This window comes from Macrobrachium rosenbergii, chromosome 20 (genome assembly GCF_040412425.1).
Source record: "Macrobrachium rosenbergii isolate ZJJX-2024 chromosome 20, ASM4041242v1, whole genome shotgun sequence".
Taxonomy (NCBI): Eukaryota; Metazoa; Arthropoda; class Malacostraca; order Decapoda; family Palaemonidae; genus Macrobrachium; species Macrobrachium rosenbergii.
Window position 1 is genome coordinate 5,671,322 of NC_089760.1, and position 21,179 is coordinate 5,692,500.

General features: G+C 38.8%; 1 protein-coding gene across 4 annotated transcripts in view; it reads left to right on the forward strand.

The window, feature by feature from the left end:
• LOC136849017 (ankyrin repeat domain-containing protein 29-like) overlaps window positions 1-21,179 on the forward strand; it is a 44,379-nt gene that overhangs the window by 7,808 nt on the left and 15,392 nt on the right. Inside the window, exon 1 of one of the 4 annotated variants that reach the window (XM_067121868.1) lies at window positions 14,646-14,763. The exons of the other annotated variants lie outside the window; for them this stretch is intronic. The gene's annotated coding sequence lies outside the window, so the exon portion shown is untranslated. Of the gene's footprint in view, window positions 1-14,645; window positions 14,764-21,179 lie in introns of those variants that run through there. 4 annotated transcript variants of the gene reach the window in all.

A 21,179-nucleotide genomic window follows, 5' to 3' on the forward strand; every position in this document is an offset into this window, starting at 1 on the left:
GCGTGTGCGACTTAAGCCAGGAAGACCACTGAGAACGGGATCATTAGTGCAACCACTCTGGCAGAGCTAATGATACCCTTTCTCGCTACGACACCGCCTCTGACTATGGTTCTTTGTGATTTGGTCTCGCATAACACACACGACAGAGAGAGAGAGAGAGAGAGAGAGAGAGAGAGAGAGAGAGAGAAGGTCATCATCCGTAATGGGACAGGATGTCTGAGCTTGGATGTCATGTTTGGCAGTCAGATGGAGGACGAAGCCATCAGAAATCACCCCGGATACTTTTATGTCATTTTAGGAAATGACATCAACTGGTCACGTTTTGCTGCGGCTGGCCGTCATTTGGCCGTGTCCAAAACGCAAATATTCTGGGTCCGAACTGGAGCGGTGGCCGTGTGTTATTTGCTGGGCCACTGGGCGTTTTCTTTTCTGTGGAGGGGAACCTACCCCGTGCACCCCGTTTTCACTTTTCTCTCCTGACCCCAACAAGACTTCCAGAGATGTAATGAAGGCATGCGGAAGCAACTGAATACGATGTTATTTTATGGTGCTGATATTTCCTTGGACTGATAAAGAAACAATGTGAAATGATTTTATAAAGCTGATTGGTCCGAAGCCAAAATGATGCCATTTGGCAATAAGTGATAACTAATCGAGATGGGAAAAAGCAGAACTAAGCCAAAAAGCTTTCAGTATCGAATATTTTTGTGACCAGTCTAACAAATGCATCTTCTTAGGACTCAAAAATTTCTCGAATTCTGTCACGTGAAATGTTGCCTTGTCTAATGAAATTACTTCGTGAGCAATAGGATCATTTCAAAATAGGAAGCTTTGTCCTTCAACCTTTATATGTTTTTACAAGTAATTGCTCTTCTACGAGCAGCGATTTATGTGAAGACTTGCATAATTCATTTTTGTTTCGGAGGCATCCTTCTCAGAGATAACATTTATGTCACTGCAATTTCTCATGAACTAATTAATCTTTGTTATCGAGTACTTCAGAATGTCTTCTCACTTCATTACTTTCAATTTACGTTGCATGGCCTTTCCGCTGATCCGCTACGTTTCTGATCACCTAACAAGCTGAATCCGAATATTTGACTATATTCCTCCTTCAGTTACTTAAGGATACCGATGTTTGAAAAAGCATCAGCTCCACAAACCAGGCCGGTTAAACACTAACTCTGATCTTCTGTAATAATAAAATCAGAGTGGATCTTGTTTGTCCTTCCCCGGGTGACAGTAGGGGAGAAGTGACACAGTCACCCACCCCCTGCAAACCTGTCTGTCCGCCTCGGGTGGTGGGCGGGTTTGATAGGGGGTCGGGAGGGTAGGGGAGACAGCAGCGCCGTTCCAGCGCGCGTAGCTTGCGCTAACAAGATCGCAACATAATAATGACTAATGTTCTGAATCAGCGAAAATTAAACACAGTTTTTCATGTTTTAAAAATATCTAAAAACATTTTTCCAATGGAAATAAGTATTTAGATACCACAGTATTTTAATGAAATATGATTTTTATTGCGTTTACGACGACTTTTCTTGTAAAGAGAAAGGTAATTGCGGTGAGGAATAATCGTGGCAAAATGCTCAAGGCACCGCTAATTATATGACATGACTGTGCTTCAGGTGTTATTATATATATTACATCTATGGTGCTCTGTTAAACCCAATGTCATGTTATGTGGTATTAAACTAATTGCTTGTTTCTCGCCTGGATTTGGCTTTAACCACCCCTTATCAATTCTTCCCACAACTTATCTTCTCCCTAGATATTATAGATGACATGAAAGATTTAAATTGACCTTTTTTACTCCAATTTTTGCTGATATCCATCGTCGCCATGTTACTGCCTTTTATTTCGATTATTTCAACATTTCTCAATAACCAGTCAACTGTCATCATTCTCTAATAATATATAATTATACGAGTTGTTTCGAATTGGATGCTGGCTCTGTCGTCAAACCTAGACGCTCCTATCTTTCCGTGGTGCAAGTCGCTCCTCATCCGCCTGCGACGGTCGAAAGTGATTTAGTATCGATGGTGTGTGCACGTGAATGCCTAATAACGGCAGAGGGCTTAAAACATCACGCACCAAAAAAGGGGGGGAAACGTTCAGGAAGCAAAGTAATCCGATTTATTATCCTCGCGCACGATCCGGAAGAACGTCATTTCACGGTGACACGTCAGGGAGAAACGGAAATCCTGTGCACGAATATCGCACGCACAAGAGAGGCAGTACTCGAATTTACGAACTCTATTCACGCGCATTTCGGAGATGACACTCTCAATGAGCAACGCGATCCAACAGTGCTACTTTCTCAAGTCTCTTTTCAAGTCGGTTACGTTCCCGGAGTGTTTATTTGCCGTAGGCGTTGTGGCAGTCATTGCCTCAATTTATGTCTTTTCTTGATGACATTGTTCTGCATGAGGTTTAACGAAAGAGATGTCGGTGCATAAGAGAAATCATATTCATAAAGTTCAGTTTCCTGTAACAACAGCGTGTAATTTGAACAAGCGCAAGAGTCACGTCAGAGAAACTGTGAAACTAAGTATAATGAAATATAAAAGCATTCCTCAGTTTGTTTGATGGCGTTCTCGAAAATATGTCAAGAATAAAGTGTTAGGAAACAATCAGTAGCTGTATAAGATCAGATATTAGCTAGTCTCTAACTAGGGACCAAATCCATCCAAGGTGTTCTGACTTTCCAAAGGGTTCTGGACGTGACTTTGACCCAGTCTTATTATTTATACCGCGTTTTGGATTTTTTATCCTATGGAGCACCAGATTATGCTTACCTTTTGCAAATCTTAAGGGCTGTTTTTCGTAATCTTTAAGGATCGATAAGAGCTGTGATGGAAACGTCGTTCCGGTAATATTCGTTGACAGAATAAATAGACGAGTATGCTTATCAATAAAGGATCTTTTAGGAAGAAATAAAGCAAATAAGGATGGAGAGAAAAAATGATGAGAAAAAGTGTCATAAAATATGAGAAAAGCTTTTAGGGATGAAACTTTTATATTACATCTATGTTAGAATATACTGAATATTATGCCATCAACAGAGATATTGCATATGCAGACTCGAATCATGGTCCTCTGAGACTGCTGATTAACTATAAGGATTCCTATCAGAAATTCTTCTTCCTTTCGTTTATATGTAGTGAAAAAACCCAAAACACACACATTCATACATATATGTTCAATTCACGGGCAGCCATACCAATGGCAAGACCTCTGCAGTCGGCAATAGGGAGCCTTTATGAAAATACGTGTCAAATCACTTTAATCTATGTTGATTTTAAAATACCTACAAAATTCAGGAATGAACAGGAATTTTTGGTCATAGAATTTATACTAATTAGATTTGAAGTAGTCGTCCTTAAACCTCAATGACAGTTTATTTCCATTGTATGTAACGTAAGTACATATTTCGTGCATTTTTTTATTAAAACGATTTTTTTATTGTAAGATTTTATTTATATCTAACTAGCATTGGGAATAACCACGTGTGTGTTTTATGTGTTCCTTGTTACTACTAGAATAAGCCGCTTATTGAACTGTGCATTATGCAATATATAGAGCACCGAAGTTCTTCACGGGTCCTTAAAACTGCGTTTCTGTTACCAAGGAAAACATTTTCCAGAAAAAGCTGTAACTGGACATCGAATAAAAGACGAAAATGTTACGATAACGAAGAACTATAAAACGATAGATAACTAAATCGGAGACAAAACAAAAATAAGCACCATTGACGATGACCATTGCCATAATAGAAACCTACACCGTGTTGCTGTACTTCGCTTAGGACAAGAGGAATCTCTCTCTCTCTCTCTCTCTCTCTCTCTCTCTCTCTCTCTCTCTCTATGTGTGTGCGCGCGCGCGCGTATGTGTGGTTGCATGACTGTTTTGTGACGACAGTGGTAAAGGTTATGATAATGTAGAAGAGACTATTAATGACATTGAAAACTAGTATGTTCCAATTTCCACACAGTTTATCAACGCTTCGCTCCCACTTTAAATGTGGGGTTTCGACGTAATGTGGTTATCTGGGCGTGAAGCAACTAAGTGTAACAGTGGAACGATTCATGCTTCGAAGTTTCATTTGTAACCATGTTGTTGTCAGTACGACTTGTAGCCTTAAAGGAACTGCCTGAAACAACAGCTTAGTTTTCATGCATGGATTTTAATGGCATTAATCGGAATCGTCCGTTCTCTTTGAAATGAACGCCTACCTCAGCATGTGAATTTTTCTCCGCCTTTAAGAAATGTCATCTTTTACCGATAATATCTCAAAGGCATTATGTTCTAGCAGCTATTAATCACCATTCATTCCTTGACTGTGTATGCCCATAGAGCAGTTGAGCAGGTGCTGGCAGTTGCAGTTACGAGCAGGAAATTTAAAATTATTGTTTACTATTGCCACTTACGCACACAGTTTCGCAGCTGTTTGGACCGTGCGCTGTTGCTGATGCTATTGCTACCTTCCTGCGCCAGATTCAAGAAGTATCTAGAGCAGTCAAGATAAAACCGGTCAGGAAAGAAGTTTTTCTCGTTGTTAGCGAGATATGTCAAATTCCTGATATGAGAAGCTAGCATACCGCGATTTCCAATATATTTTGCACGAAATGTTCGTAAAAATATCATTTAGAACATGTTTGATTAACAAACGAGAGCTTGCTTAATCCAGTCCTCGGAAATAAAGAGTAATATCATGACTAATGCAATGGTTAGCGTAGTATCTCAGGATAATCAACAAAAATGAAGACCAGACTCCAGAGAAGGCGGGTCGTGTGTTTGGTTCCTCGCTGCAGAGAATACGTTTCAGTGCTCCTCAGATTAGGTCTATTTGTTAGTTGATAACGCCTTCTGGGTACCGTGCATGAACAAAAATGTTTATACGTTTTCTTTGCGATATATTACGTTTTTTTTTCATCTAATGCTAAAACAAAAATAAATGTAAGCGGTACAACTCTCTCTCTCTCTCTCTCTCTCTCTCTCTCTCTCTCTCTCTCTCTCTCTCTCTCTCTCTCTCTCTCTCTAAACGCCCATGATCGCTACGCCACTGGTCGCATGATCAGCGAAGCTAAACCAAGTTTGTTTGGTCTGATCAGTATTTGCATGGGCGAGGAGCACCGCCAGACAGTACCTGACGTCAGTTTAGTATCAAGTCCTTTTAACATCCTTGTACAAGACTAAGGGAAGGTTACACACTCAAAGACTTGTTCAAGATGCCGGAAGGGTAGCCCATAACGAAGACACCCACTCCATGAGAAAGAGTCGTTTAGTTGCTAAAGAAAAAAGACACGATCACTGTCACATGCATACTTAAGCCGCTGAATCGTAACTGACGCCCTGTGCAGAAAAATTCCACAGCATCATTCGCTTCATCCGCCTACCTAGGGGCTCATCAGCAGCTCATCGAACCCCCTACACACTCACTGCCCGGTTCTTGCATTTGCAAAGTTTAGGGTTCAATTTCCTCTTGCGGCTCACTCATTCCACCCAGCTATAAATGGGTACCGGCACTAGCTAAGAGTCAAAGTGGGAGATAGGAATCAGCCACCCCACTCCACTAATGCTAGGGGCAGTATACTCGTATGTCTCTCTGTAGGTCATGTCTAGCACCATTTTAACTTTGATCCCAGATGACTGCTGGATGAGAGAAGAGATGTACCACAAATTAGGTGAAGCATGCAATGTAGCATAGTGGGTGCTACAAAAAAAGATTTGTTGATTCAGCTCTCCTTTATATAATGAAAGCAATAAATTTTAAACTGCTGAGATGAATTTTTGCATGAAGAACTAGAGAATGAGAAATGCAGACACAGTAAAGTGGTGAAAAGGTTAGAATAGATGAAAGGATGGATCATAAAGTTTTGAAATGGCTTGGTCACGTGGAAAGAATGGACAATGAGAGGTTGGTGAAAGAGTGCATAATCCGGAAATATCAAGATGACGTAGGAGAACACTTAGAAAATATTGGTGAGATTTCATTGAAAAGTAAGGGTGTCAATATCCATCGTGTGCAAGATTGCATGTAGGCCTACAATAGAGGTGAATTGCACAGTGGGTTCAACATACTGCTGATCAGCCACTTGTGTAGGTTTATGAAGTATTTTGTACAAGGGACCATGTATAATTCAGCAGTTAAAGTATGAATGTAGCAATAACCATTGCCACGTTTCTCTTCAGGAATAACCTGTGTTATGGGAAACATTTTAATGTAGAAAGCTAGGTTTTTATATCCCAAACCTAGAGATGTTATTTGTTGTTCCAAAGTCAAACAAAGGTACTTTCATCAGCGTGCTTCTATAAAAAGTGGTGCGAGCGCTTTGTCTCAGGTTGGACGTCTGCAAGTTTAAATGTTCAGTTCAGTATTATATATATATATATATATATATATATATATATATATATATATATATATATATATATATATATATATATATATATATAATATATATATATATTGTCACAGATTTACATCGCCATCATCTCTTTGCTTACTAGGGTTAAGAATCAAAGTCCTATGCTTTGAGGGTTAGCCAGCCCATACCTACGTACAGAAGAGCAACAGGGTACTTTTGAGATGTGCCAGCCAGGAAAGGTCCAGGCAGGAGTCTAAACTATTCACCAGGGAATACTGGTGCCGGGGAAACGAACGTCCCAGATTTGAATCCCTTTCCTCCCTGACCTCCGACTTTTGCGAGCTTTTGGTATTGCTTCTAGAATGTTCTTTCAGAAATCAGCTGATGTGAAAATCCTGGAAGAAGTGGCGTTTGTCCTCAGGTGAAACCGGGAATCATAAAAGCCAACCAGCCTCCCTGCTAACTCTCAGTCGTTGCCCAGTTTCAGTAAGAGGAACTCTTGCTGATTTTTTCCCAACCGTGCCATGTGCCAGCCCTTTGTCTGTGAACTAGAACCCATAAGGCCACAAGCGGCCACGTGTGATCTGAAGGAAGACAGTGTAGAGTCTCCAGCCATCTTTGCAATAGTGCACATTGCAAGGCAAATCCATGGTACGTTTGTGAGCATTCAGACAGTTTTGTTTCCTTCACTGAATCTCTCGTTTCATTTCGTCACTTTTTCTCTCCCAATCATTTCTCTTTGATATCCCGTCACCCAGTGTTCAAGTGCTTCCCTGTGTGACTTAGTTTGTGGATTAATTGTCCCTTGCTCGTAGTAAACCTAACCTTAAGTTATTCCTCCCATGTGCTTGTAGTTGCTATTGAGAGAACCCACAGTTCCACGAGGCTTTATCTGGGATTACTCTATTTCCAGAGACATGTTATATTGTTACCTTCGTCTTCGTGACACCAGTTTACCTGGAGAAGCCTGTCCTACCACGGGTAGGCCTTGCAACGTGCAGCTTTGCAAGAAATACTTAGTTTATTTTACCGAGCCCTGGCTCGCCGTGCTGTGAATTGTATCATTAATTGTTTTCCTTGCAAGTAGAATTAACATTTTGTTTTGCTGTTAAATTCTACCATTGATTCTTTATTGAGAGTTGAGTCAGTACTATTGTTTGCAATGCTCTCACCTGTGTGTAATAAAGTAGAATCTTGTATTGATTAGAACTTTCAGTTGGTGACCTACCATTATTCTTATATGTAATTTTGTATATTTCGTGGTTATAGTGGTATTTACGTCAGACCATGATGATTGTTGTTCAAGACTTCGTTAAATAATACCCATTAAAGTAACACACCGAGGACAGAACGTAAGTATATATATATATATATATATATATATATATATATATATATATATATATATATATGTATTTATATATAAATATATATATATATAAAGTGAAGCCGTTTCATAAGATTGAAAGTATTTTTCATTTTATGGCATGTATATAATGAGCTGCTAAAATTCCCAGAAATGGATGAGGCATTATTCGTCCCTGCATGTCAGATAAAAAAATATAGAAGAGCGTAAAAATGGCAAGTACATGAATTTTGTCAGTATACCTGGAAAGTCTGAGTAAAACAAATAATCAGAAAAACTTAACGGCTGAAGGCAGCTTTGTTTATATAAAGAGTAGGCTGTGTATATGGATGACATCATTAAACTGTTATGGGAGGGTTTTGGAAGTAAAATGCCAAAAAGTAAGTATGAGGCATTTATAGGCGAAGAATGATGCCAGTGTGTAGGGAAATAGTTATAGTTTGTTTTGACTAACTGGTGTTTCTGCAATGATAGTGAAGTTTAATTAAGAATTCTCAGTCGGGGAGTGTTTGATGTAGTGGAGAGAGGCTTCAGACAGATCTGTTTCCACAGTGGTGGTTCAACATTCATATACAGGTGAGGTGTTGAGACAGATTAGGGAAAGAGTTGGACATTAATGAAGTAAGGTGTTGGGAAGAATAATGGGCTAATGTTAGAGTAAAGGGAAAGGAAGATAATGAGAATTCGAAGGAACTGTAAGGGAGAGTTATTTGAAGGAGTTGGAATGTATGTGAGGATTGTTTAGTTGGCGCTTCTTTGTGGAAAGGAGTTTAGTTGTTGAATAAAAATAAACTGAAGACTACGGAGGTTGTTTAAATGCGTTGGCTGTTCGGTTTAAGGAGATTGAGGAGAAATATCATTGAAATATAAAACCCTGTGATGGTGGAAAAATACAGGTGTAGGGTGTTTTGATTTTGTTATTTCCGGTGTATGAAATGGGAGAAGGTAGACTGTGTTGGTCAGAGATATATCTTAGAAAGATTGAGAAGAGGACAAAGATGGATGAACGTCAGAAGTATTAGAATGAAAAAGCATTAATTCAAAGGAGTATCGAAGTTCGCGTCGGGCCCTTATCATGTTGAGGAGGGAGTTGTATGCAACAGCCTGGGGATTGTCGATTTTTTTTTTTTTGGCTAAAATATAACTGCTTCAAAATTTAAAAGATGACTATAGTACTACTTTTCGCCTTGTTTTCCTTTGGGGAGTATTCATAAAAAAAGGTACTTTTTTATATTCATCATTGATAAGCAATAAATGGTTCCCTGTATAAAAAGAGATGACTGAGAGAAATAGGGAACAATCATATTTTTCGCCAATAATATATCCCAGTTTTCAAGCGAATGACAACATTAACAATCCGAAAAGTAACTGATACAAAATATTGTTATTTCCGACTCCGGATATGAGGCGGCAGATTTTCAGACAGGAAACAAATTTCGGAAGGTCATTTTATTGTCATAAAAGCTACGTGATAAAATACGCATCGGCATAGGTACGACTGACTCATGTGATCTGCGTTCTCTCTCTCTCTCTCTCTCTCAGACCATAGACACTTTTTACCTCTTAATAAAGGTTTACCTCAAAGTTTGAGAATTTGAATTTGAAACCCAAAGATACACAGAGACACACACACATATGTATATGTTGTGTGTGTGGGTTGGGATGGTCTTTGTGGTATACCGGTAGCGAGGTCTAGAGAATGAGCCAGGTAGCTTGCTCTCCCGAATTCGAAACGCGGGCGAACACTGAGCGATGCAGGCATTATCAGTTATTATTGTGCCTTTGCTGACAAATGCAGTAAAGCATGTTCCTGGTAGTTAGGCGACTCAAGTAGGTGACAACGGAGGCCGGGGAAAGCTCATGGAGTTGGCAACCTCATCCCAAAATTCCAAGCTGAGAATCATGAGGTAACCCATTTTGGGATGATCCTCTTGAACGGGAGTTCCTCGTTGGACGAGCCGGTATGGTTCTCGGCTAGCACTCTGCTGGGCCCGCGTTCGAGTCTCCGGCCGGCCAATGAAGAATTAGAGGAATTTATTTCTGGTGATAGAAATTCATTTCTCGATATAATGTGATTCAGATTCCACAATAAGCTGTAGGTCCCGTTGCTAGGTAACCAATCGGTTCTTAGCCATGTAAAATAAGTCTAATCCTTCTGGCCAGCCCTAGGAGAGCTATTAATCAGCTCAGTGGTCTGGTTAAACTTTGGTATACTTATTTTTTTCCTCTTGAATGGGAGAAAGAATATAGGAAATATCTATCTATCTACTTATATTTGTATCCAGATGAACGGATAGACAGATGATAAATAGATATGGGAGCTTAAGGACAGACAAAGATACTGAATCGATGCAGCCACCAAGGGTCGCTATCCTTTGTCAATTCAACCCCATTTGACTGTCGCAGCGCACAGTAGGCCGGGTGGTACAGTTAACTTTCCAGCTGCGATTCACATCCACGCGACCCTTTAATAGAAGAGGCTACTTGTCAGGAAGAGCCTCTATCCTTATGCTTGTCAGGTCACTTGTCAAATGATAAGTAAGGCCATCCTTCATCCTTAATCCTCACATATTACATGTCAAAGCGACGTTCACTTTGCTATTTTGTTATTTTGTATTTTTCTTGCACAGTTTCATCATGTAAGATTTTACTTTTGAACATAAGATTGGATGTTTTGGTATTGTGAGACCAACATTCAGTATGCATAATTATTTTTATAATGATAACAGTATATTATAAAAATTATTTTGTTGGTGCGTGCTACATGCGCTGGAACCCGTGGCTACTGCCTCCCCTACCCTCCCGATCCCCTACCTACCCCTCCCCCACCTGGGGCGAACAAACAGGTTTGCAGGAGGAGGGTGGGTGTCTCCCCTACCCTCCCGATCCTCTACCTACCCCGCCCCCACCCGGAGCGGACAAACCGGGTTCTAGGGGGTGGGTGGTTGTATCATGTCTCACCCTACAGTCATCCAGGGGCAGACAAGCAAGATCAGATCCACTTGGATTTTATTATTATAGATTATTCTTAAAGGCACACTGATATGTGAATGTTAATGAAGATCAAATGAGCATGTTAATTTGGTTTGAGAAGATTGTGGATTGTTTTAGTTTCAATTGCAAATTGATTTCTAATTACATGAGACTGTATTAAATGTCAGCGACTGATTGAGTAATTCTGGAAGAGACGTGTTGATAATTGCAAGTTGATTTCTAATTACATGAGACTGTATCAAATGTCAGCGACTGATTGAGTAATTCTGGAAAAGACGCCTTGATATATGAAATTACAAAGGTAAACGGTTTCTGATAAATTTAACCATCCCGTAACACGAAAGACGGAAGTAACGTTGAGCCTTTTGTTGTTAGTGACGCATTACGTGTATACTTACTATGCATAATCATGGGCGTCGCCAGGGAATCCAGTTGGCCCATGCATGCAGCCCAAATCCACAATAAATAATTGTATTGCTCTTTCTGAAAATGAGTTAGTTAATTTAGTATTATGAAAGCAATAACGATGCATATCTAAATTCGTGTTATTTTCACGCTAAGAGAACTTGCTCACTTCGAAATAATGTCTCTGTCTCATGATGATTATATCAGATGAACAAACTTTAAAACTGGAAATGATTCGATGGAGGTATGGCTGGCTGGAGACAAGTAACTTTTTTGCTTTGAAATGTACGTTACCGCGACCTCTTGATACTTCTCCTATGCGTACAATGTATGTTTCTCAGTTCCTGATTTGGCGAATGAGTATCATTCTCAGCTAGCACTCTGCTGGTCCCGCGTTCGATTCTCCGACGGGCCAATGAAGAATTAGAGGAATTTATATCTGGTGATAGAAATTAATTTCTCGTTATAATGTGGTTCGGATTCCACAATAAGCTATTGGTTCTTAGCCACGTTAGATAAATCTAATCCTTCGGGCCAGCCCTAGGAGAGCTGTTAATCAGCTCAGTGGTCTGGTTAAACTAAGGTATATTTGACTTATGTCTGTTTCTTACTTCATCTTTCGTTACACAGACGAGTTTTACTCACGCAGAGCAACTCAGGTGATCCTGTGTACGTAAATCGGGGGGTATTCCTTTCGACATCTTCAGAGATAAGGAGAGAGATAAAAGAGTCCTTTAGAGGACATCAGGTCGTAAAGGCTTCGAGGGTTTACGGATGACACAGTACATGTAAGCATATTGATCATGTGTGAGGATAGGAACAAGTTTGTTTGAATGACCATGTCCATGTCACAATGGAGGATTCATCTTCATCAACCCCTTCGGATACTCACCCTTCAAGTGGTGCACTGTAGGCAATGCTTGTTAGCGCCCTCAGTGTACCTCTTCAAGTGAACATTATTTCCAGCGCTGAATGACTCATAGGTCCCAGAGCTATAGGCCTTTGGGCTAAATTTTATATTCCAGTTCAGACACCCACCCGTCTCAGTTTCTGGAAACGTCCATGGAATCCAGAAAAAATTCTTCAGTGTATAAGAACTGGGTTTTAAAATTTGATCAGCAGTGCTCGAAATGTTACCCGAATGCTTCATGCTCACGTGTGAATGTGGTTTTGAAAACTGCAGGCGCTCAACAGATTTGTTCTTTGTTTTCCGTAGCGTCTGTTCGTAAACTCATTTCTTGATTTGTCTCAAGACTAATAGCTAGCGATAAATCTTGGTTTAACTTTATCACCCACGAGGCTTAATTTATAAGTTCAAAGCAATTTATGTGATGGGGAAGCTGAAATTTATGGACCTTTCTTTCATGTACGAAATTATATACCAATTCGTAAAAAGCATCATTCTTTCTTTCAATTGTCTTTATATTTAGCACGTGTGTTTTCACTACTATACATTATTGTCTTTAGAATATAATCGAAAGCAAATAAAAAGACTAAAATTAAAATATTCTGGTCGTTGAAAAGGTTTAGAATTAACCTGCAAGTAATGATAATGATAAACAGAATGTCTGTCGACAGCAGATTAGTCAGCTATAAGAAAACTTACATCGACTCAAGAGAAGGTAATCACTATCAATCTATGACTTTACGATATTGTATGAAAATCCAGGCCTCTGTGCGGTGATAATTTGTAAAATAAATGAGAAAGTCGTACAAGAAAAAAGTAATTTAGCATCTGTTTGAAGTAGTGATTTGCAAACGGAATATTTTTTTTATGATTTTCTAATGTAGACGATGTCTGAGTTTTTGACATGCTGTGGATATGAATTCTCTGTCAGTTTTGTCAGTAATGCGTACAAACAAAAATGTCCAGAAGCAGATAACAAAGTTATATTTGTGGATTTTTCAAATTCATGTTTATTTCGGGTGAACGCAGAATTACAAGACGCATAAAAACTCTCGGTCTTAATTTCTTTCATTTTGCGCCCATGAAAATTGTGCCCAAGAAATATCGTAAATTGCAGATTTATGTAGCCTTTGATAACTTAATAGACTCTGATAAAAAGAAGTGAAAAGAAAATATGCTGTAAAAGAACATACACTGAAGTCAATATTTTAAAATTTAAACATTCAAAGGTTCCCCTCGGAAACAACTGTGACAGGAATATTGTCAGAGCAATTATTATTGAGGGTGCGGTGTTGTTGGTCTGTTGGTGCGCATTCGTCCAGAATGTATGAAAAAACCCATTTGGTGCTGAGACATTTCCTATTATTATCCGACAGAGATTCACGGGGTAAAAGGCGTCATTATCCCGCTCATATTTCAGCACAAATAGTGTTGTTGTGTCTTTTATAAATTTGTTAGGATTGTTGTGAACGTCGCACTTACAGTAGCATTCATGAATTTAGCCTCTCCTGACTATACTGCTGTCCTACTGCTAATGCAGCGATAGATAATCATTTAAACAATATCATTTTTTCTTTTACAAACAGAATATTAGAAACGTTGACATTCTGAGGAAATTCTAAAACCCATCTTTTTCATTTTCTAGACCAGCATTTCAAATTATCATAACTGTCCTTGTTTGTTCTGACCTCGGCCACACGTGTTCATTCGATTAGAAATTAGACATGAATCTCTAAACTTCCATTACATACAACATCCAGTAGTCCTTCAAAAGAAGGCATCGTGCTTACCCCATATGAAAGATGGGAAAAAGCAGGTTAAACGAAGAAGAAGAAGATGCCTTGAACGCTAAAGCAGCCTTAGTGATGAACTGAAAAAGAACTCCTTGTTATTTCTTGTTCGATATAAACTGCAACGACCTGGTCTCAGTGTCATAGAAAAAAACATTGCTTGCGGCAATATTTTATTAGCTTTGGATGCTAGGAAAGCCTTAGTCAGAAAGATGACTTTTCGATAAGTAGTCATTTTCTTATATATATAAATATATATATATATATATATATATATATATATATATATATATATATATATATATATATGTGTGTGTGTGTGTGTGTGTGTGTGTGTGTGTGTATTAGATAGACAGTTAGATATCAGTACAGATGATAAATACTGAAAGTTAGTCCCGACAACTATATAAGGTCGATTCACGATTCTCATGTGGTGCAGATTCCAGAGGGCAAGAGCGATGAGGTGAATCATCGCCTGCCTGCCTGCGATGGTTCCCACGCTTAAGCAACACCACAGCGTCATCGAAATATTTATGCACAAAAGCGCCTCAAATAAGTACGAGTTTATCAGGACGACCTACTGAACAAGCCTTTTGTCCGGCACAGGATGCGTGCTGGACACAGTCGTTGCTCCTGGTAAATGGCGCCTTAAAAATGGACTATCGAAAATTACGGTGCGCGCTCTATTGGGAAAGCAGGGCTGGCTCTGCCTATATGGGTGGCGGTGTCGATGGGTGGTGAAGCGGGCGGGGGTTTACGACAGCCCAGAACTTCGGGGTTTGGGATTCCAGAGGGTTGAGGGATGGGGACCTGTTTACCCGGAACATATTTACAACGCTTCCGTGCGTCCTCTTGCTCAGTTTTGATTGAACTGTGAGTGACAGTCGAGTGATAACTCGTGTCCCCTGGAATAAATTTCACTCTTGCCTGGTAAGGATAGCGAGTGCTGCCTGCGTTAGGGAACTAACAAATTTTAGGTAATTTGAGCGCTTACGTTCTTCCATTCGAATTTAAAAATGCGTGCTGTCTTATATTAATGTTTATTTTATGGCATCCGTTACTGTGTGTGTGTGTGTGTTTTGGCCAAATTTTGTAGAATGATGAATTAGTGAGAAATCGTATATTAATAGATGTCTACAAATTAAGCTTGTGAGAGGACCTGCATTTGGGAAATTTCCAGCCAGTATCATGAGTGTGTGTGTATATATGTATATGTATATATATATATATATATATATATATATATATATATATATATATATATATATATATATATATATATATATATATAATATATATGTATGTATATATATATAATATATATATATATATATATATATATATATATATATATATGTGTGTGTGTGTGTGTGTATATAGTATATATTTCTGTTTGTGCTACAATCTCATCAAACGTCCTAATGTTGCGTTAGTTTTGCTCAATAACACTGCAATATGGAGGCAAAAAAAATAGACGCGCCTTCAGGATCTGACAACGTGTGCAAATCCTCATTAGCATCCTATGATGGAGTCTTCCGATATATGTGGTGGCAACTTCAGTCAAGGAATATAAGAAAAAAAATCCTTCTTAGAAATGACGAACACACGAGAACAAATATTTTCATCTTTATCCATAATATCTTCTTACGCCTGACGTCACTCCTACTATTTTCCCACACTCTCTTCCCTCCTCTCCTGAGGCTGACTCCTCTTTCGCCTCCGTCGTTGCTGACATTTGCCTCATTCTATTTTCGAAGAATTTTTAAAGGTTTAATGTCTCGCGCACTTTCACCTTCTCTCCGGGACTCCAAGCATACAATTACTCACTTGAAAACAGCTCATTCTTGATTTAAAACATTACCCTGACGTCACCTAAACTAACTCGGTGCGGTTGATGTAAATTTCGCAAAGATAACGCAATGAATATAATGAGCCGTCAAACGAAAATTAGACGTTGGGTCAACTTACATAATGCACTGCGTAACCATTTGAAACGCCGACAGTTTGAGGGAAAAACAATACGAGATGTTATCAGAGAAGGCATATGACTGTAATCTGATGCTCAAGTTTCAGACATTATTTGTACAAATAAGTACTCTTTACATAAAGTCTTATTCGAGATTTCATTAGAATGAATAAACTGGGCACATTCTCTATCCGCCTCTTAGAAGTCATTAGACAGGAGGACATTTTCTGGGAATTTCAGTGAAAATGGAGAGAAAACAGAATGATGTTCGGAGCCAGTTGGCAACTTCAGCTGCACGATTTATTATTCAAGGAAGAATGTCATTTGGTTATACTTGAAAGCATTATATGGTCAGTGCTCATGCGAAAGGGCGACCCTTTCTAGGAATAATGTTAAAAGGGGTCTCCGATTTTATAGACGAGTAGTGGTAATGACATAATTGCGGCAATTACAACTGACTTATGATTCCCTGGACAAGATCAAAATTTCATGACCCTTGCAGGGACAAGAGCCCTCTTCTTCTTCTTCTCCTTCTTCTTCTTCTTCTTCTTCTTCTTCTTCTTCTTCTTCTTCTTCTTCTTCTTCTTCTTTTTTTTAGTCACCACGAACTTTAGATTTCTGTTGTCATCTTTATTTTGGCAATTCTCGCTTTGTCATCATCAGGACGAATCAAGGTCGTGCTTTATGTTGTGAACTTCCCTCAAAATAGGTGAATTTCTTTTTGTCGTTTTTATGTCATTAGTTTTTATATGAACACACACTGAACATGGCCTAATTCTTCAAACACACACTGAACATGGCCTAATTCTTCAAACACACACTGAACATGGCATAATTCTTCAAACACACACTGAACATGGCCTTATTCTTCAAACACACACTGAACATGGCCTAATTCTTCAAAACAAGTGATGAAAAGTTTAGCCCTTATTCGAGCTTTTGTGCGAGACTTTTGCGAAATATCTAAAACGTTAATCACAAAAACCAGTCATAGTGTTGGCCTAAGGTTCTGCAAAGCATAACGAGCTAAACAAATCTCGATTAAGTTCAGGAAAATGAGCAAATAGGACTATATATGCTTACAGTCAGATAGTGTATGGTATTACGCGTGGTCGTTTTTATGCATACCCATTTTGTGTTCACATTCCCTTTTATTTGTCAGCCTTTAGTTATTTTGTTGTATTTAATCATCTGCGAACCTGCACATCTTATTTCAAGGAATTCGACTTCTCGGTAATCTGCAATCGACTTCTCGGTAATCTGCAACTGTAAATTGTTCGGTTATTGACAGGATGTAAGCTTCGTTCGTCTGTCATTTACCTGTTATTCAGAAATTGCGACCATCCTTATGTATCAAGCAAAATTGCAGTTAACTTTCAGTGGAAGGTTAAACACAAAACCAGAAGAAGAGTTTATATATAAACAAATGGAATTGGAAGATATGGGAATGGACAACCACACACATATGTATGTATGTATATATGGATATGTATATATATATATATATATATATATATATATATATATATATATATGTGTGTGTGTGTGTGTGTGTGTGTGTATAATTGTCTGTGTGTCTTGTTTTGTAAACAGATAGGCAGACACAGGTGTGCACGAGTGTATGTAGGTACATACACCAGAAAACGATAGTTCTATGTTAATCTATTTAACTCGGAAGGTCATTACCTGGTAACGTAGCAAATTACCTTGAAAACAGAGAAAGCCAGGAAGAACCTTCAGGCATCGAGTAATTTTGTGAAACGCAAATTATGTTTTTTACTAAAAGCCGCGCAATAAAGTTGGAATAAACCACTGCAAAACTGTGACATTCTTTCCCCAACAATAATTTTTTTCTAATCTGTAATTAATAGCAGTCAATGTTGACCTTACGTATAATTCAGTAAATCTGTTCACGTTAATATATCACTACTTGGCAGTTGAACTTTTAGGACGGGTGGTCAGTTTTCAGTTGCTCTTCACCTTCCTGGAACCTGTCATCCAAAACCACTCACTGGCTAGTATATGGTTTTCGCTCCAGTGGCCTCAGATAGACTCTAGAGTCTAGACCTCATAGATTAGTAGGTGGTGAAGATCCTGTTGGACTATTCCTGTCGTTTTCTAACAAGATTCTCTACCCCGAACCAGTACGTTCTACTATTTTCTCTTTTTCATTTTTTTTTCCAGACGTGTGGAAATCAAGCAATGTTGTGACGGCTCCAGATTACAGGGCTAGTGCAAATCTAAATCATTATAAGTCTCCCTCTGTCCTTCCATCGTTCGCTAGGTTTAATGAGAACATTTTGTTGAATCATTTATATAAGTATTTTGTTTGTAGAATTTGTTTCCTGGTAGCCTGTACGCATACAGAAGAAGATTTAATAGTGATATTCTTCCAGACGCATATCCAAGGCTGCCTTGATCACGCAAATAGGTACAAACGTATTAAATTGTTGCCTTTGGGCTTCCTTGCTAATTTAAAACTTACGTCTAACATCATCCATAATTTTTCAGTGGCATTTCCTTTGCCTAATGCCAACAGGATGATGATTTCGGACATTTATTGCTTCACTTACTTATAAGTAACGCAACTGTCAGTCTTGAAAGCAGGATAGTAAATTTTACAGATATTGTTACTGTTCCTGCAGTTATCACTTTTGTTTTCAACAGATGGGATGAATGTCACTAAAAACTGCCAGTCTCAACAAAGATTAGAGCTAGTAAGCATAGTCAGCGGGGTATAAAGTTCAGCTCTAATAAAAACAAGACAATAATTAGCAAATGGCGTATCTGTTCAATCTCCGTGACTCTACGCGTTGGTGTTTGTGCATCTGAATTATGATTCCGAGTATTCAAAAATACTTACCGTTGTCATCATAAAACTTGTATGTTGTCTGTAAAATATTCCAGATCTATCATGTTGGCGAAGGAATTACTCTAATTGACAGTTTCTTTTCCTAAATAAGAGTATTTACTGTTTAGGCAACCGTTAGATTTCTTATGGTTCCTGGTCCCAGGTTCCTAAGCGCTCACCCCACAAACACAGTTGCTGGCACACTTTACTGTTCGCGTGAGGTGCAGAGTTGTTTTAACTTGACACAATTTTACTTCATACCCTTCCTGTTTCATACTGTTTATTACATTATTTTAACTGAATTCCCTTTTTGTACAATTTTAAACGCCTTTAGCTTTACTTTATTTAATAGTACATCAAACTGTTTATTTTAATCCTTGACCAAAGTGTCGTCCAAAAAGCCCAGTCATCTTCTTGAGTTTGCGGGTAATACTCGTCCCACAGAGAGTCATCATTTTTTTTTCAAGGTGTCACATTGTCATAACGAAAATACCAGAGGTCATCTGTTCGTTTTACTAATAAACTGTAGAACAACCTTTCGGACTTAGTTGTAGATATTAACGTACACATATTAACAAGAGGCTACAGCACTGCCTTAAACGCCATGCCTTATGCCATAACAAATTTTAGTGATTTATCTTCATAAAATTTTTCTCTTTTCATTTAATTGTCATTAATCTTGCTTGTGTTGATTTTACCTTTTGCGTCGCTTTAACATTCTACGACAAGTAATTCGCGAGTAATTTATTTTATGCATATTTTGATTGAGACTTCTAATTCGACATTGACTTATACCTAACCAAGTCAGACGCTATAGTTGTGCATTTACCCGTTTGTAACAGGTCGGTCCGCAATATACCGCAAAACTTTTTCGATGACTCCCGAGGAATTGTTATCGAGGTGAGAGCCGTGGAACAAGAGAGACATGTCTGATTAGATTATGACATGCGTCGGGATGCGGGGCGAGGATTAAAAAAAAAAAAAAAAAAAAAGGCAGAAAGCAGGAGAAGAAAAATCTTCGCCCGCATCCGGATTCATCGCCTAATTAAATCAACTCTTCCCTGCCCGCTAACACTGCGAGGTGGGCCGCCAGTGTTTTCGCATTTTTTCTCGAGTCCTACAGAACAGAGGGAATATCTTGGTGGGAGAATCCTGCTGTTTGTATGCGTATCATGAAACTCTTCCGACGTGTGATTTCAGACGGATTCGGACGTATGTATAGACGTTCTGGCTACTTGCTCGTTTCACTATTTTATTTCCGTTTTTCGCGTTGTTCTTCGTGGAACTTGAGGCTGAATGAATGACCGTGATATAGTTTTGCACCTATTATTTCTTATGTTGCAACTATGTGGTAATTTAATGTTTTTAAATGTTCCCTTTTTTTAATTCAGTCTTAGTTCTTTAAGTTTTTGGGCTTCTGTGGTTGAAATGTACGTATATTCAGTTTTATATGTCTAGAACGAGGTTTGTCAAAATCTTAATCTTATAAAAAAAAATACCGTTTAAAAAAATACAGCATGCCCCTTAGGAAAAAAACAGTTTCCATTTGAATTTTACTCAAAGTTAATATGACTTTGCTACGACTATTCCATTTGTGGGTCACATTCTCAAACAAGGCTACGGGCGGAGAGTTGTGCATTAAGAGGTGTAAGTTTCACTATGAATCTTTCTTTTGTGGCAGTGAGTTATAGTTGTCAAGTATCCTGTGTCAATTAGGAAGATAGTTATCAGAAGCATTAAGTATGTATGTACGTATTGGTTTGAGTAGCCGCTGTAATCTGTACACAGTAGAAGAAGAAGAAGAAAAAAAGAGATCATTAGAGCCTCACTGTTCACAGCCAAAACGCGGCAGGCGTTAAAACGGAAACTGAAAGAAAAATTAAAGGTAAAGATTAATTTTAGAATTATGTCAGTTAACTTTCAAACTGCATCATTTAATGACGCTGAAGCTTGAAATTTATCTAGGGGAAAACGAGCGACCCTGATGCCATGGCAGAGATCGCGGGGAGTGTGTTTGTCTCAAGGTAATCGTGTGCGTGACTCGCCCACTGTGGCACCGTCACAAAAATGCAAGTTGGTAACAATTTGATGCGCCAAAACAGTCGCACAGGAAATGGGATGGAATTTCCTTACTGGAGAGAAAAATGACGACTTTTTGACTGTTAAATAAAGGATTAGCTTACTACACCGCTGACAGAGCTACTCCCCCGGAACTGGAATTTTTGAATCGGTGCCGAAATGGAAAGTGTTTTTAGACCGTAGAGTCGATCAACGCGCTCGCTCTGTTTCTTTCTGCGGGTGAGATTTCCGTAAAATCGAGACAAGTATTTGATGCAGGAACAAAACTTCGCAGAACAGAATACCGTAGTCTTTGAGGTGGCAGCAATTAGCATTTCAGATGACAACGAGAAGTGATGCTGGTATTCAATTATATCTGACGAACATAGACTGTCATTCAGATCTGATACTATTAAGCTAATGCTTTGGAATGTTTCTGTATATTGGGTTCATCCTTGGCTCGGCAGTTAG